Source organism: Moschus berezovskii, chromosome 10 (genome assembly GCF_049115385.1).
Source record: "Moschus berezovskii isolate FMDL1 chromosome 10, NW_MosBer_1.0, whole genome shotgun sequence".
NCBI classification, from domain to species: Eukaryota; Metazoa; Chordata; class Mammalia; order Artiodactyla; family Moschidae; genus Moschus; species Moschus berezovskii.
Genome location: NC_142469.1, coordinates 41,929,752 through 41,946,916, shown reverse-complemented (window position 1 = coordinate 41,946,916; position 17,165 = coordinate 41,929,752). Strand labels below are relative to the sequence as shown.

General features: G+C 41.8%; 1 long non-coding RNA gene across 1 annotated transcript; it reads right to left on the bottom strand.

Moving 5' to 3' along the window:
* Nucleotides 1–735: 735 nt before the first annotated feature.
* LOC148776301 (uncharacterized) lies at nt 736–4,110 on the bottom strand. The gene is made up of 3 exons (XR_016038492.1): nt 3,878–4,110; nt 3,257–3,356; nt 736–1,325 (listed from the first exon to the last, which is right to left on the bottom strand). It is a non-coding gene; the product is annotated as an uncharacterized LOC148776301 (long non-coding RNA).
* Between the last annotated feature and the right edge of the window lie 13,055 nt (nt 4,111–17,165).

The window sequence follows — 17,165 nt, the reverse complement described above, 5'->3', positions numbered from 1 at the left end:
CTTTGTTGTTCAGTAACAATATGAACAGTCTCCTTGAAATTGTATGACACAGACCTGTATGGCCATAGTAGTGCCCTGGTGACAGATAAGAAAACAGAGGTGAAAGCACCTCCCCACAGTTCTGCAGAAGCTTGGTTTCTTACTGGCTTCTGGGATACTTTCCAAACTCTATAGTGTTGAAATGAAATGAGATCTACTAACTCTAAATTCATATAATATATCAGGATACACCATTTGGTTAAAATCAACAGAGATAACAAAACTGATCTAAATCTTTACAAACTCATGCTTCACAAGGAACTGAACTTCTTGTAACAGTTGAAAAGTGCACCCACAGGAAGAAGATAGTACAGAGTACATTAGAGTGTACAACTGTGTTAAACCTATTTTTAAAAATTAGCAGTCCCCTCTGCGTAGCAGGTGGGCAGGGAATCACATAGCAGAAGCCCAGGCCTGGGCCCTTTGACAACACAAAGCTCCACTCATCTGCCAGGTGTGTGGTGCTTTCTATGGTTTTCCATCTCATCATTTTAATTTTATGGGATCATAGATTAGGTGGCCTCACAGAAGCAGAGATTCTTTGGAGATCCTGTAAAGTATAGATAAAAGAAGTCATTGAGGGAGAGTTGCAGGAGGCATTGGGGGAAATTGGATGAGTATGTAACCCAAGCAAGAATAAGACAAAGACGTTCACTTTTGTACTGGGAGAAATGCATCTAACTGAGATGTTATGTCACTCACATCCTTTGGACGTCAAAAGAGATAGAATCACATGTGAACAGACACTTTCAGCTTAATATTTTTATATCCTGGTAAATGATTCAAACCACAGTCACCGTGATTCAACCTTCTTATATTTGCCCTTGAAGCACAGGAACTATAACTTGCTTCTTTGGTATTCCTCACAACATACAGCATATGAAGACAGAGGGGGAAAGACAGAGTTTTATTACATTTGTCCCAGGTTATTAAGGGAAAGGAAGGGAGAAAAAGATCCCTAGTTTTCTAGGTTGTTGTTCATTCTTGCAAATAAACCATGTATGTCCCTTCTGATTCGTCAAAGCTAGTTAATTGGGTGTGAGCCTATATTTTCATTTATGGTCCACAAACACTCATTCTAAATCACAACCTACTCCAGTAGAAAAAAGCAAAAAAACAAACAAAACAAGCCCCAAGGCTGGCTGGCATTGAAAGTGCTGGCAGACAGAAGTGGTAGTCTGTTGGTAATTTTGTAAGGTTTCCGTGCTGATCACCATTTGGGCAGTGTCCGCAATCACTGATGAGTCGTTCACACACTCACAGCTGCCCTGGGCGCAAGACAACATCTGCACAAAAACAGACAAGGATTATTCTGACAATTAAAAGAGCTGGTTACTGCTAATGCTATTGTCGTGGTTTTCTACAAGAATTTCAATTAAATGAAAATCACATGTGGTTCTTGGAGGCCATATGGTTCAGTGAGGGAAAGGCCCACTCCCACAGTCAAGGCGGCCCCCGTTCCTGCCCTGGCACTGCCAACACCTCACTGTGAAAGACAGTGCTCACCTGACACATGCCCAGGCCTAAGCCAGAGTCTTTAGACTTGGAAAGAAAGGACCGGCTGCTTCAGGAACACGCAAAGAAACTGAGAAAAATAAAGCCCATCTTAGAGAAGAACTGGAGAAGGCAATGGCAACCCACTCCAGTACTCTTGCCTGGAAAATCCCATGGACGGAGGAGCCTGGTAGGCTGCAGTCCATGGGGTCACTAAGAGTCAGGCACGACTCAGCGACTTCACTTTCACTTTTCACTTTCATGCATTGGAGAAGGAAATGGCAACCCACTCCAGTGTTCTTGCCTGGAGAATCCCAGGGACGGGGGAGCCTGGTGGGCTGCCATCTATGGGATCGCACAGAGTCAGACACAACTGAAGCAACTTAGCAGCAGCAGCAGAGAACAGACATACCAGAAAGAACAGAAAGGAAGGACCAGGCTCAAAGAGAAAACTACTGAGGATGGTGCCAAGTAACGTAATAAAAAAAAATAATAATAATAATTCTTATTATTTAGTGCCTAGACTATGCCAGGCCCTTAAAAATGTTCTTCATATAGTTACTGGAATTTGAAATGAGTAGACCACAATCCTTCTAAACTTCATTCATGTACGTCACTCAGCAGTTGCATTGCAATGCCAAGGGACCAAGTACTTTTCAAATATTATTTCTAACTTATAAAACAAGCTTTAACCAGAAAGTATAGTTGTGTTAGTTACAACTGTGACTTGCAGAGGTTGAGTTCCCTGGGACCACACAGCTGGTGCATGGCGCCATTTCTCTTTCCCTGTTATGAGAGATTTGGGCAAAGCCTGCAGATGACTCAAACTGCCCAGGGTAATGGAGGCCTGGGAACTGGGGAGATTCCTGTCCTGCATTAGAGTCCAAGATGTTCTCACTCCATGGCAAACTGCTCTCTAGACTTTAAATGGCTCACAGTGAGAAGAGGGCTAAAACAGGAAAGAAGAGAGGATGAAAAGCAGGAGTCAGAGAAGAAAGGTAGTGACGAAGGGAGAAGGTAGAAAGAAAAGTGTAAGAAAGTGAGAAACGAAAGGGAAAAGCTAAGTGGGATCATCACAGTAAAAGTGATCTGGATAAGGATTCTATTTTTTTCTGTAAATTAATAAAACACCTATTCCCTATGTTTTGACCCCAGACGCTGGGGCCTGTTTGCTCCAGATGCGACAAATGCTTCAAAGAGAGGTTTAGACCGGGAGCAAGTGACTTTGCCAAGTTGAGGAAAATCAAAATGGACAGGCCACATGGCAGAAAGCACTTTTTTTAAAAAGAGACAGATCTACTCTATACATTTATTTTGACAAGTTCATATCATATATCATATCAAGTTTATATCATAACATTATTATAACCTTGGCACCAGATGTATTATAAAATTGCATATAAAACAGGTGTTTAATCACAGGCGGGCCACAGAACAATTCTAGGACATTAAATTATTTGCAGAGAAGTGGGATGAGCGTGGTTGAGGTGATGGTGTGTATCTGATTATCTTCTGTTTGCCACCAACAGTGTCAAATTCGTCTATCTACTCACAAAGACTTGCAAATGGGATAAGTGAATGTAGAATAATAGATTATGATAATAATAACAACTAATATTCAGGAAAGCCATTCTTTCTTAGCATAGTCTTCCCTAGTCAATGTACTTAAAATCGTACCCCTGACATTCTTTCTTCTCTATTTATTTTTTTCAGTAGCACTTACCTTATTTGTTACTTCCTGTCTCCCTTCGGAGAAGGTAAACTCCCTGGGGCTGGGGTTGCTGTTCTGTTCACTGCTGTCTCTCTGGGGCTGGGTTCGAGGCCTGCACATAACAGGACCTGGTAAGTATTAGTTAAATGTATGCGTGAACAAATCAGTGCAGTGTTTCAAGAAGTATACTCTTGCTTTAAACTCATAATCTTACTTGATTGTCATATAATTCTAAGGTAGGAAGTGAGTCTTCAGAGAATTTGAGTTAGTTGCCCATAGTCTCCCAGGTAGGAAGTATCAGGACAGAGCTTGAGCAAGGCGTCCTGATTCCAAAATCCTTAAACAACTACACTATGGAATGATAGCACATGTATGCGTGTGTGTTTAATCCCTGCAGTTAGATTGTTAAGACTTTCTCAATTAAAAACTCAATTGTATTCAACCAAAAGATGATGACAAGGCAAAATGGAACAACTAAATGATAAAAATAAACGTTTAATTTTCTCCAGTTTCTGCTAAAATGGTAATTGCTTGTGGGAGTGAAAAAAAAAACCCATAAATTTCAACATCAGTGAAATTCTCCTTTCTTCACATTTTTTCATAATATGTTACACACATAAAAATCCAACTTACCATTTTCCCTTAAACTAAATATGTAGGCATCATATTTTTTCAGAGTGCTATATAGCATGTCTTGCACCTGACATTATTAATCCTTGTTCATCGCACCCTTTAGAATAAGAGAATATTTGATTTTCATTTCTCATTCAGACCAACTATTTTCAGTTCTCTGCTCTTAACTTCTTTCAAAGTCAGGAGACACTGTAAATATGCCCACTTTGGATTCTGAGATGGTGTTGAGCATTCCTGGGCAACACACTGGACACCTAGGAGTAGAGAAATGGAAACAGTGAAGTGCAAAATACAGCATATTTGAGTTATGACGGTGGTGTCAATAGGGTAGTTAATTTAAGTTTTTCATTTTCCTTTCTAGTCTTTCAAGCTGAATTCAAATTTTCCATGTATGAATTTTGCCCTGAAATTAGAGGAAACATTAAGGCACCATTCAGAGCCAAGAGAACCGGATTCAAATCCTAGTTCTGCCACTGCCTTGCTCTGTGGCCTTGAACAAGTCAGAACTCATTTCCTCAGCTGCAAAGTAAAGAATTGTGCCAGGCTGCTTCTGTGCACATTGTAATTAGACAGAGCATGTGAAGGACTCTGCAAACTTGAAAGCACTTTACAAATGTTAACATTTCACTCAAGAAATTTTTATTACACACTGGATGGAATAAGAAAGGAAAGTTGAAGTGACATTTTAAAACATTTATTGCCTTATTCTATAATGCAGATACAGTATAATTCATATTTATGGCCATTTCAGTAAAAAGGAAAACTTATTTGTCAAAACTAATATACATAAAACAAAATAGACCTATTATATTATTTTCTCTATGGAAAAGTGAGATCTGAGTAGCAAGAAGTAATTTTTTTCTAAAAAAATATATTTTTTATTTATTCTTGTATTATACTTTCATTGACTAGATAGTGTATATGGCTCAAAAACTAGCAGTTCAGAAATATATGCAACAAAAGGTGTCCTTCTCATCTTTTCCCCCAAATTGTCCAGTTTCTGCACCCATCCAATAGGTAACCTCTGCCTAAGTGTCTCATATGTCATTTTAGATTGTCTTTATGAATATGCAAGCTTTAGTTTTTGGGTTGTTTTTTTTTTGCAACAGCATGAGCTTCTTTTGGTTTAGGATGGGAGGAAAGATGATAGGAACTAACCCTTCTAGCAATGACATAACATTCCCAGGGTGGTATGTGCCTTAGTGTATCAGACAGGAGAGGGCTGGAGTTAGAGATCACAGAAAAACAAAGTGAACGAGGAAAATGAAAAGGATAACAGGAAGAAGGCAGGAATCTATTTTGTTTCTATCCAGGGAAAGTGTCCCAGTCCAGCAGTGCCAGGAAGTGACTGATGGATGTGCTCACCTGCAAAAAGACTCCCATCTTAGCCCAAGCTGAGGCATTACATGTCTTAGGCACCCTAAACATGTGTCACGTGGCTCACAATTAAGGCCCAAGGTCAGCAGGGTGGTGTGAGCCTACTGGACCATGTTCATTCACCTGAGTGCCAGGAGAGCAAGTTCTGCTTCCCGCAGAAATTTTTCTTCCGGGTGGAACTCAGCAGTCCATCTGTGCCCTGAGACTGGAGAAAGGTCTATAACAACCCCTAAATGAGAGGTTATATCTGCTACAGTTGCATTTTTGAGGAGCCTGCTGAGGGTGAACACCCAGAGGAGTGCAGAACAGGGGTGTTCAGGTGTCCATTTCCATCACTTTGCAATGTGCAGTTGGAAATACTTGGCCTAATGAGTATCCTCTGAGGTCAGCCTTCAGCTAATTAACTTGGGCTTTGACATTCTGAGTTGACATACTTTGTCAGAAAATTCTTGGAAATTAGGAAGATTTGTTTATAAATGGTTGGCCTGATTTTTTTTAACATTGTATTTTATAAACACACACACACACACAAACTATCTCTTACAAAACAGCAGTGAATTGGAAGGCAGATTTGTGTTTGAGATGTGTGGTTCTTCCCATCAACCCTCAGCTATTCCGAAATAATTCAAGAATCTAGTTTGAATTTCAAAGATGTTTCCAAACCTATGTTTTTGCTTCATTTTGTTATCCTAAAAATTCTTGCAACTTTCCTTGATTTTTTCCTGTGTAATTGTTTTCATGTGCTTCTATTTCCTTAAATCTGCAAAGTAATACTCAGAAAGCTCTGTGTAGTTGATCAGTCCCAGAAGAGCCACTCAACAGTAAATGCCTTAGAGTCATGGCTTTGTGTTTTCTCTTCTTTTCTTTCTTTGTTAATTTTATGCTGAGCTTTACTGTGTTTCCTCACCAAAAAAACTGGATGAAGGGACAGATGCCATTGACGTTCAACTTGTTTGTATCTATCAAAGCTATTTTAGGATTTAAATAATTAGTTCTATGAGTCAGACATGTGCAGAAGAAGAAAGAAAAATACTAAAGGGTGTGCTACATAGTGAGAATTTAAAAGTTTATGATGTTTCAGCAAAACAAAACTTGAACAGAGTCTCAAATGTGATTCTTCCTTGTCTCTGAATTGTTGATCAAATACTCTATTCATGTGCAAAGTGATGTCAACATAAGAAAAGTCATTGCAGCATGATTTTTCTAGCAAAAGATTAGAAAAACTTAAACACCTCTAGGAGACTGTTTAACCAACTATGGAACATCAGTAAAACAAAATAGATTACATGGTTGAAAAAAAATAACAATGTCCAAAATACGTTGTTGAGAGGAAATTCCAGGTATCTACTATGCTCCAGATTTTCTGCAGGGTCTTGAAGAAGTGGAAGAAAGGGTTTTGTGATCTTGAGGATGTCATGGTTTACAGGAGAGATGCAAAATCAGGGTGGGTGAGATATGAGGGTGATGCAATGGAATTAGTAACTTCTGGGAAAAGGGAAAAGGCTGGGTCACTGTCTTAGTTCAAGTTGCAATAACAAAAATTCCGTAGACTGTATGACTTAAAAAACAGAAATTGATATTTTCTTGGTTCTGCAGGCTGAGAAGTCAAAGCACCAGTGGATTGGGTTCTGGTGAGAGCCTTCTTAATGGTTTCCTCACTTGGTGGAGGGGAAGAAGAAAGCTTGCTCATGTCTCTTCCTATAGAAGTGTTAATCTCATTCGTGAGGGCTCTACTCTCATGACCTAATCGCCTGTCAAAGATTCCACCTCCTCAGGAGTTAGGATTTCAACATAGGAATTTTGGAGGGACACAAACACTCTGTCTGCAAGGTTTCATGAAGCAGAGAATCTTTGAGTTGGATCTGGAAGAGCGAGAGGCACACGAGGTTGGCAAGGTGAGGAAGGACTTGGTCACAGAGGTGCTGATGGCCGGTCTGGTAGATCTGCGGGCTGCAGTTGCGCACATGGTCAGACAGCGTGGTGTTCAGGGCAGCTCCCTGTTGCCTCAATGGTTCAAAGCTGCAGAGCAAAGCCACAGGTGCCTATAACCCCTGTCCTAGACCAGCTGTGAAGGACGGAATAGCTCATTCGCCATAGGTTTTTGGCATTAATTTCTTTTTTTTATAGAATCCCACTAAGATATTATTTTTATCCTGATTACTGCACTTTAGGGGTGCCTCATTAAATGTCATGCAGAGAGGAGTGCCTCCTTCTCCTCACCCATCTTGCTAAAGTGTGTATTTTACTTTAAGCTCTATCCTAATGTTTATATAACAACAGGACCTGCTTCTCCTTAAGAGAAGCCTTCTGACCAATCTTGTTATCCTAAGACTCAAGTTGTGAGAGTGGATCTGGTAAGACCTTTCTATTGTTAGTAATCAACTGAAAAAGTATATAAAGCCCCACCCAAACTAGTGAGTGGGGCACTCTCTGCCACCTTCTGGTGTCTATGTCAGAAGCTTTCTCTATTCCTTTTTCACTGGAGTAAAACTGTGCTACACAAAAGCTAGTAGATATAATGGTCATCCGAGTTAAATTCACCCATTCCAGTCCATTTTAATTCACTGATTCCTAGAATGTCTATGTTCACTCTTTCCATCTCCTGTTTGACCACTTCCAATTTGCCTTGATTCATGGATCTAACATTCCAGGTTCCTATGCAATATTGCTCTTTACAGCACCGGACCTTGCTTCTATCACTGGTCACATCCACAACTGGGTATTGGTTTTGCTTTTGCTCCATCCCTTTATTCCTTCTAGAGTTATTTCTCCACTGATCTCCAGTAGCATACTGGGCACCTACCGACCTGGGGAATTCCTCATTCAGTATCCTATCATTTTGCCCTTTGATACTGTTCATGGGGTTCTCAAGGCAAGTATACTGAAGTGGTTTGCCATTCCCTTCTCTAGTGGACCACATCCGGCTGTGGTCCATGTGATCAGATCGGCTAGTTTCCTGTGATTATGATTTCAGTTTGTCTGCCCTCTGATGCCCCCTAGCAATACCTACTTCTGTGAAGACCTACAAGACCTTTTAGAACTAACACCCAAAAAAGATGTCCTTTTCATTATAGGGGACTGGAAGGCAAAAGTAGGAAGTCAAGAAACACCTGGAGTAACAGGCAAATTTGGCCTTGGAGCATGGAATGAAGCAGGGCAAAGGCTAATAGAGTTTTGTCAAGAGAATGCACTGGTCATAGCAAACACCCTCTTCCAACAACACAAGAGAATACTCTACACATGGACATCACCAGATGGTCAACACCGAAATCAGATTGATTATATTCTTTGCACCCAAAGATGGAGAAGCTGTATACAGTTAGCGAAAACAAGACCAGGAGCTGACTGTGGCTCAGATCATGAACTCCTTATTGCGAAATTCAGACTGAAATTGAAGAAAGTAGGGAAAACCACTAGACCATTCAGATATGACCTCAATCAAATCCCTTATGATTATACAGTGGAAGCGAGAAATAGATTTAAGGGACTAGATCTGATAGAGTGCCTGATGAACTCTGGATGGAGGTTCGTGACATTGTACAGGAGACAGGGACCAAGACCATCCCCATGGAAAAGAAATGCAAAAGAGCGAAATGGCTGTCTGAGGAGGCCTTACAAATAGCTGTGAAAAGAAGAGAGGCGAAAAGCAAAGGAGAAAAGGAAAGATATAAGCATCTGAATGCAGAGTTCCAAAGAATAGCAAGGAGAGATAAGAAAGACTTCCTCAGTGATCAATGCAAAGAAATAGAGGAAAACAACAGAATAGGAAAAACAAGAGACCTCTTCAAGAAAATTAGAGATTCCAAGGGAACATTTCATGCAAAGATGGGCTCGATAAAGGACAGAAATGGTATGGTCCTAATAGAAGCAGAAGATATTAAGAAGAGGTGGCTGGAATACACAGAAGAACTGTACAAAAAAGATCTTCACGACCAAGATAGTCACGATAACGTGATCACTGACCTAGAGCCAGACATCTTGGAATGTGAAGTCAAGGTGGCCTTAGAAAGCATCACTACTAACAAAGCTAGTGGAGGTGATGGAATTCCAGTTGAGCTATTTCAAGTCTTGAAAGATGATGCTGTGAAAGTGCTGCACTCAATATGCCAGCAAATTTGGAAAACTCAGCAGTGGCCATAGGACTGGAAAAGGTCAGTCTTCATTCCAATCCCAAAGAAAGGCAATGCCAAAGAATGCTCAAACTACCACACAATTGCACTCATTTCACACGCTAGTAAAGTCATGCTCAAAATTCTCCAAGCCAGGCTTCAGCAGTATGTAAACCGTGAACTCCCAGATGTTCAAGCAGGTTTTAGAATAGGCAGAGGCACCCGAGATCAAATTGCCAACATCTGCTGGATCATGGAGAAAGCAAGAGAGTTTCAGAAAAACATCTATTTCTGCTTCATTGACTATGCCAAAGCCTTTGACTGTGTCGATCACAATAAACTGTGGAACATTCTGAAAGAGACGGGAATCCCAGACCACCTGACCTGCCTCTTGAGAAACCTGTATGCAGGTCAGGAAGCAACAGTTAGAACTGGACATGGAACAACAGACTGGTTCCAAATAGGAAAAGGTGTCCATCAAGGTTGTATATTGTCACCTTGCTTATTTAGCTTATATGCAGAGTACATCAGGAGGAACGCTGGGCTGGAAGAAGCACAAGCTGGAATCAAGATTGCTGGGAGAAATATCAATAACCTCAGATATGCAGATGACACTACCCTTATGGCAGAAAGTGAAGAGGAACTCAAAAGCCTCTTGATAAAAGTGAAAGAGGAGAGTGAAAAGGTTGGCTTGAAGCTCAACATTCAGAAAACAAAGGTCATGGCATCTGGTCCCATCACTTCATGGGAAATAGATGGAAAAACAGTGGAAACAGTGTCAGATTTTATTTTTTTGGGCTACAAAATCACAGCAGATGCTGATTGCAGCCATGAAATTAAAAGACGCTTGCTCCTTGGAAGGAAAGTTATGACCAACCTTGATAGTATATTAAAAAGCAGAGACATTACTTTGCCAACAAAGGTCCGTCTAGTCAAGGCAATGGTTTTTCCCGTGGTCATGTATGGATGTGAGAGTTGGACTGTGAAGAAAGCTGATCGCCGAAGAATCGATGTTTTTGAGCTGTGGTGTTGGAGAAGACTCTTGAGAGTCCCTTATACTGCAAAGAGATCCAACCAGTCCATTCTAAAGGAGATCAATCCTGGATGTTCATTGGAGGGACTGATGCTAAAGCTGAAACTCCAATACTTTGGCCACCTCATGCGACGAGTTGACTCACTGGAAAAGACTCTGATGCTGGGAAAGGTTGGGGGCGGGAGGAGAAGGGGACGACGGAGGATGAGATGGCTGGATGGCATCACCGACTCTGTGGATATGATTTTGAGTGAACTCCGGGAGTTGGTGATGGACAGGGAGGCCTGGCGTGCTGTGATTCATGGGGTCGCGGAGAGTCGGACACAACTGAGCAACTGAACTGAACTGAACTGAACCCAAAAGCTCTGAGTGATCAAGCCTTCTCTGGCCCTGGATTGAAATTCTCTCCTCTGAGGTCATGAATACACTAAGCTATCAGCCCTTCCTCTGAGACAATCGCAGGGTGGGGAGGCCCCCACTCCCACTCCTCACTGGATGGGAACTTCCTCCTTCTAATCCCTTCTCCCTTCAGGCTACACTCAGTAACTGAGGTGATGCTCAGGAGAGAAAAAACAGCTAAGCTTGCCCACCTCATTCCCTGGAGGCTTCTAAGCTTACAGCAGGGCTTAGTCAAAGGAGGGGTAAAACCCTAAGTGTGAACTGTCATTGTTGTTCAGTCACTAAGTTGTCTCACTCTTTGTGATCCCAGGGACTGTACCATGCCAGGCTTTCCTGTCCTTCACTATCTCCCAGAGTTTGCTCAAACTCATGTCCATTGAATCAGTGATGCCATCCAACCATCTCATCTTCTGTCATCCCCTTCTCCTCCTACTTTCAATCTTTCCCAGCGTCAGGGTCTTTTCCAATGAGTTGGCTCTTTGCATCCGGTGGCCAAAGTATTGGAGCTTCAGCATCAGTCCTTCCAATGAATAAATAAAAAGGAAAAGCCTGGATTTTTTTTTTCTTTTCCTCTTTATTTCTCTTCCCATGACCATGAGAAACCTGGATATTTTATTTATTGAAAGGAGGCTCTGCTTGTGTCTGAACATATGTGCGCTTCCAGAAAGACCTCAAGCTCAGCTGTGGGGAATAGTCTGCCTGGACAGCCTCTCACTGCTGAGCTGACAGGCTCCACCTCAGCCTTCTAGCCTCTTCTCAGTGGTCCCATCAGGGAGGCGGTGGGGGACTTGATCATTTTCCACTCACCCCGACCACTTTAACAAGCAGTCTTTGCCGCTGCCAAGGTCCCGGTGGGGATGGAGAGAACTTTCAGACCTGTTTCCTGGTCTGACTGCCTCACTTCCATCTCTTTCCCCTGCTCACTCTGCTCCTGACCCATGCCCCCCTTGGTGTCCTCTAGCACCTCAGGGATGTTGTCACCTCAGTGCCTGGGACTCCCTGTCCTCCGCATGGCATTCTGTCCCAGGATGTCTGCATGTTGACAGAACCATAAGGCTCCTTAGCCAAGCCCTTTTCCAAGCTCTCTTTATTAAAATGACAAATGCTCCCCCTCCACCTGCTCACTCCTGCACTTCCTGCTCAGTCTTGTTTATTTTGCTCCTCAACATATACACCTCTAACTTCTGTTATGTTGATCATCTTTTTCCTTTAGAATATAAGCTTCATGAAGGCAAGAACTTGCTCATTTCGCTTCTGGGCTTTCTGGTTCCCAGAGTGGGGCCTGGGGCAGTATAAGCATCCAGTAAACACCAGAACAGAAGTACCACAAAGTACCCAAAGTTCAGATGTTCAGAAACACCAAAATTGATTATAAGTTAAACTTTCTATCAGGTATTTGTTATTATGTAAACACTCTCATCGGAGAAGGCAATGGCACCCCACTCCAGTACTCTTGCCTGGAAAATCCCATGGATGGAGGAGCCTGGTAGGCTGCAGTCCGTGGGGTCGCTAAGGGTCGGACACGACTGAGCGACTTCACTTTCATGGATTGGAGAAGGAAATGGCAACCCACTCCAGTGTTCCTGCCTGGAGAATCCCAGGGACGGGGAAGCCTGGTGGGCTGCCATCTCTGGGGTCGCACAGAGTCGAACACGACTGAAGTGACTTAGCAGCAGCAAACACTCTCATAAGCCCCAGTTCTTCACAAACTCTGTGTTTATGGAATCATTCAGCATAAATACTTGTATTAAACACATGGCTTGTGCGCACACCAGGTAAGCCCATTTACAGCGCCCGCCACATGACTGCTCAGCCGTGGTTCCCCAGTCGGTAAGTAGTATTGTTTGTCTTGTATCTACAATCTCAATTCAGAGTGTTTTCATTTCTCCATGGACACCAAATGTTCAAGTTGGCTCTAAAAACACTTTTGTTTATTTTCCTTCCAAATTAGTTAAACAACTGAGATTTACAAGTTTTCCTTTCCTTCTCTTCGTTATCTAATTCTTTTCAAGAACATGACCCTCAAGGCTAGTACACATAAAATATTGTCATAAAGACCGTTGATTTGACTCATGAAATAGCATTGGCATTTTACTCAGAGGGTTGAAAGCACTGTTGAAGGACTGTTGTGGCAGAATTCTTATTCTGTGGGTCGAATTCATCTGTCATTCACATTCTGATTCTAAGCACTCCAGAAAGTCATATAATAGTTTATATATTTTATATTAGATATATTATGTATTACATGCCATATATACATATATATTTAGATATATTATTCTATATATCGTATGATAGTTTAAAAAGTGTTTCATTATAGAAAGTGTCAAATATATATAAAGCAGACAAAATAGTATTAGGAATGCCACAGAGGATGATGATGGTTGGATGGCATCATTGACTCAATGGGCATGAGTCTGAGCAAACTTAGGAGATAGTGAAGGACAGGGAAGCCTGATGCTGCAGTCCATAGGGTCGCAAAGAGTTGGACACAACTGAGCAACTGAACAACAGCAGCAATGTACTTGTCACCTAGCTTTCATAATTATCAACTCCTACTCTTATTTCAACATAATTGTCAACTCCATAATCCTATTTCATCTATACATTCATGTACTTTCTCTTCTCCAGATTATTTTGAAGAAAATTCCAAGCATCACATTATTTCATATTTAAATACTTTAAAAGACAAGGCCTTTTATAAAATAATTATAAACTTGTAAACAAATTTAATTCCTGAAGACCAAAGGGAAATTATTGATGATCAAATTTTAACATTGGGAAAATCATAGTTTTACTGGATTTTTTTGTTTGTTATCTACATTAAGTTTTAAAAAAATTGGACAAGCATCATTTTGGATAAACCATGTAATATCTGACTTGAAGTGTCTAAACAGGGGTAATAATCATAACTTCCTTCTATGAAAATAAAAACATAGAAGCATCAGAGAAATATTTAAGCATCAGATTAAAATTTCTTTAATCTTCTGATTTTATCTTAGGATGAAAATATATCTTACATTCCATATGTGTATTCCTACTTCATTATGCACAGGCTTGAGAAAAGACACGGCAAAAGAAAGAGCCACAAGTCTTCCTTGGCTCACTGCTGTTTCCCTAGTTCTTACATATGCCATACGTCTGGCATATAGTAGAGGCTCAATAGATACCTATTTAAAGAATAACTTCCTTTAGCAATGTAAGTTAAGGATTGCATGTCATCGTTGAAACTCTTTAATAAAAAGTCCAAACCACTGGAGGGTGGCAGTATTGCTGGGTCTAGCTGGATGTCTATTCCAGCAAAGGCCAGCCTAGATGCCTTCCTCTCCTTTTTCCTCCTTTCTCTTTGTTCTCTCCTCTTTCTTCTTCCTGCAGTTTCATACGATCTAGCTCCTCGTTTACACTGTCTTAGTCTTTGAAATCTTTACTATGTTGCCTGACTTGGTATTTCACATTCATTTTCTTTTTTTAAAAAAATTATTTATTTTTGGCTGTGCCAGGTCTTCGCTGCTGATGAGAACTTCCCCTAGTTGTGGAGAGTGGGGCTCCCCTCTAGTTGCCGTGTGCAGGCTTCTCATTGCGGTGGCTTCTCTTGTTGCAGAGCACAGGCTCGATAGTTGCAGCGCATGGGCTTAGCCCCTCTGCGGCATGTGGGGATCCTTCCAGACTAGGGATAGAATCCGCACCTCCTGCGTTGGCAGGCAGGCTTCTCACCACTGAGCCACCAGGGAAGACCTTACATTCATTTTCTTATTTAGAAACAGTTGACAATAAAAAAGTTGAAAATAATAAGAAATTGTCACCAGTTTCTTCCTATCAAAAGTGGAGGCAACAGTTTGATATAATTTTCTCAGAATAATGAATTGGAAATCCATGAACTTGAGCTGGCTAGTTACTTTCCCTTCCTAACTGCTTATCCTGTGCACCCTGGGCTTGTTTAGTCAGCCCCCACAACTGAGTAAACCAATTCTCTTTCTATATACATACATATCCTAAGAATACTCTATATCCCTTCTCTCTTTTCTAAATATTTATTTCTTTGGCTGCCTCGGGTCTCAGTTGCTGCACTTGGGAGATGTGTTGTGTCGTGTGATTTCTTTCTTTGTGCTGCACAGGTTCTCTAGTTGTGGCTTACGGGGCTTCAGTAGGTGCTCCATGGCATGTGGCAGCTTAGTTTCCCAACCAGGGATCAAACCCACTTCCCCTGCATTGCAAGGCAGATTCTTAAACACTGGACCACCAGGAAAGTCTCCTCTTTTCCTTTTCAACCTCTAGCTATCCGATGACCCTCTGTAGTATAGCTCTAATATATCCTCTTAATACTGTTAAGTCTAAAAATAATGGAAATTTAGCCCAAGTCATTTAGTTGTCCCAATATCAGCATCTTCATAACTCATATTTTCTAGAAAATGGGATTTCTATTCATTCTTTAAATAATTCCCTTGCAGGCAGCGGTCTTGCTTATAAGATCTCCTCTTCTTTAATCTCCAGTCCTAACTGCTGCCAGTTGGATTTTTCTAACATGCACTTGACCATGTCACCCTTTGGCTTAAAAAACCATCAGTGATTTTCCAGAACCCATTAAGCACAACCAAGACCTCCTGACTTGGTACATACATTCACTCTGTTTTTGTTTTAATCTCCCTGGATCACTGTTCATCTGCTCTGCTTCTTGTTCCCTTATATCCGTGCTCTTGCACTTCTTAAAGTGTGCCTTCCCAGAGCCAAGGAAGTGATTCTTTGGAAGAAATCACCAGCTGCTAAAAGACACGTTTGTGAGCCAAACTGCTGTCAGTAAGGTAAAATCAAAATAAACATCTTTCTGAGAAGTCTTTTACATTATCTATGTTATCTTAATGAATTGAATAACTATGATGGTGTGGTCAGTCACCCAGAGCTAGATATTCTGGAGTGTGAAGTCAAGTGGGCCTTAAGAAGCAACGCTGTTAATAAAACTAGTGGATGTGATGGAATTCCAGTAGAGCTATTAAAAACCCTAAAAGATGATGATATCAAAGTGTTGCACTCAATATGTCCACAAATCTGGAAGACCCAGCAGTGGCCACAGAACTAGTAAAGGTCAATCCTCATCCCAATCCCCAAGAAAGGTAGTACCAAAGAATGTGCAGCCATCAGACAATTGCACTCATCTCCCATGCTAGTAAGGTCATACTTATAATCTTGTATGCTAGGCTTCAGCATTATGTGAAGCAAGAACTTGCAGACATCAACTGGTTTTAGAAAAGGCAAAGGAACCAGAGATCAAATTGCCAACATTTGCCGGATCACACTCCAGTGTTCTTGCCTGGAGAATCCCAGGGACAGCGGAGCCTGGTCGGCTGCCGTCTATGGGGTCGCACAGAGTCGGACACGACTGAAGCGACTTAGCAGCAGCAGTGGAGAAGGCAATGGCAAGCCACTCCAGTACACTTGCCTAGAAAATCGCATGGACAGAGGACCCTGGTGGGCTGCAATCCATGGGGACGCTACTAGTCGGATACGACTGAGCGACTTCACTTTCACTTTTCACTTTCACACATTGGAGAAGGAAATGGCAACCCACTCCAGTGTTCTTGCCTGGAGAATCCCAGGGACGGTGGAGCCTGGTTGGCTGCCGTCTATGGAGTCACACAGAGTCGGACATGACTGAAGCGACTTAGCAGCAGCAGCAGCAGCAGCAGCCGGATCATAGAACAAGCAAGGGAATTCCAAAAAAACACCTACCTCTGTTTCATTGACTAAGCTAAGGCCTTTGACTGTGTGGATCATGACAAACCTTGGAACGCTCTTAAGGAGATGGGAACACTAGACCATCTTACCTGTCTCCTGAGAAACCTGTATGTGGGTCAAGAAGCAACAGTTAAAACCCTGCATGGAACAATGATTGGTTCAGGACTGAGAAAGGAGTACAACAGGGCTGTCTGCTGTCACCCTGTTTGTTTAACCATATGAGAAATGCCCAGCTGGACAAGTTACAAGCTGGAATCAAGATAGGCAGGAGAAACATCAATAATCTCACATATGCAGATGATACCACTCTAATGGCAGAAAGCGAAGAGGAACTAAAGAGCCTCTTGATGAGGGTGAAGAAGGAGAGTGAAACAGCCAGCTTAAAACTAAATATCAAAAAAAAACTAAGATCATGACATCCAGCCCCATTCAGTTCAGTTCAGTCGCTCAGTCGTGTCCGACTCTTTGCGACCCCATGAATCACAGCACGCCAGGCCACCCTGTCCATCACCAACTCCTGGAGTTCACTCAAACTCATATCCATAGAGTCGGTGATGCCATCCAGCCATCTCACTCTCTGTCATCCCCTTCTCCTCCCACCCCCAATCCCTCCTAGCATCAGACTCTTTTCCAGTGAGTC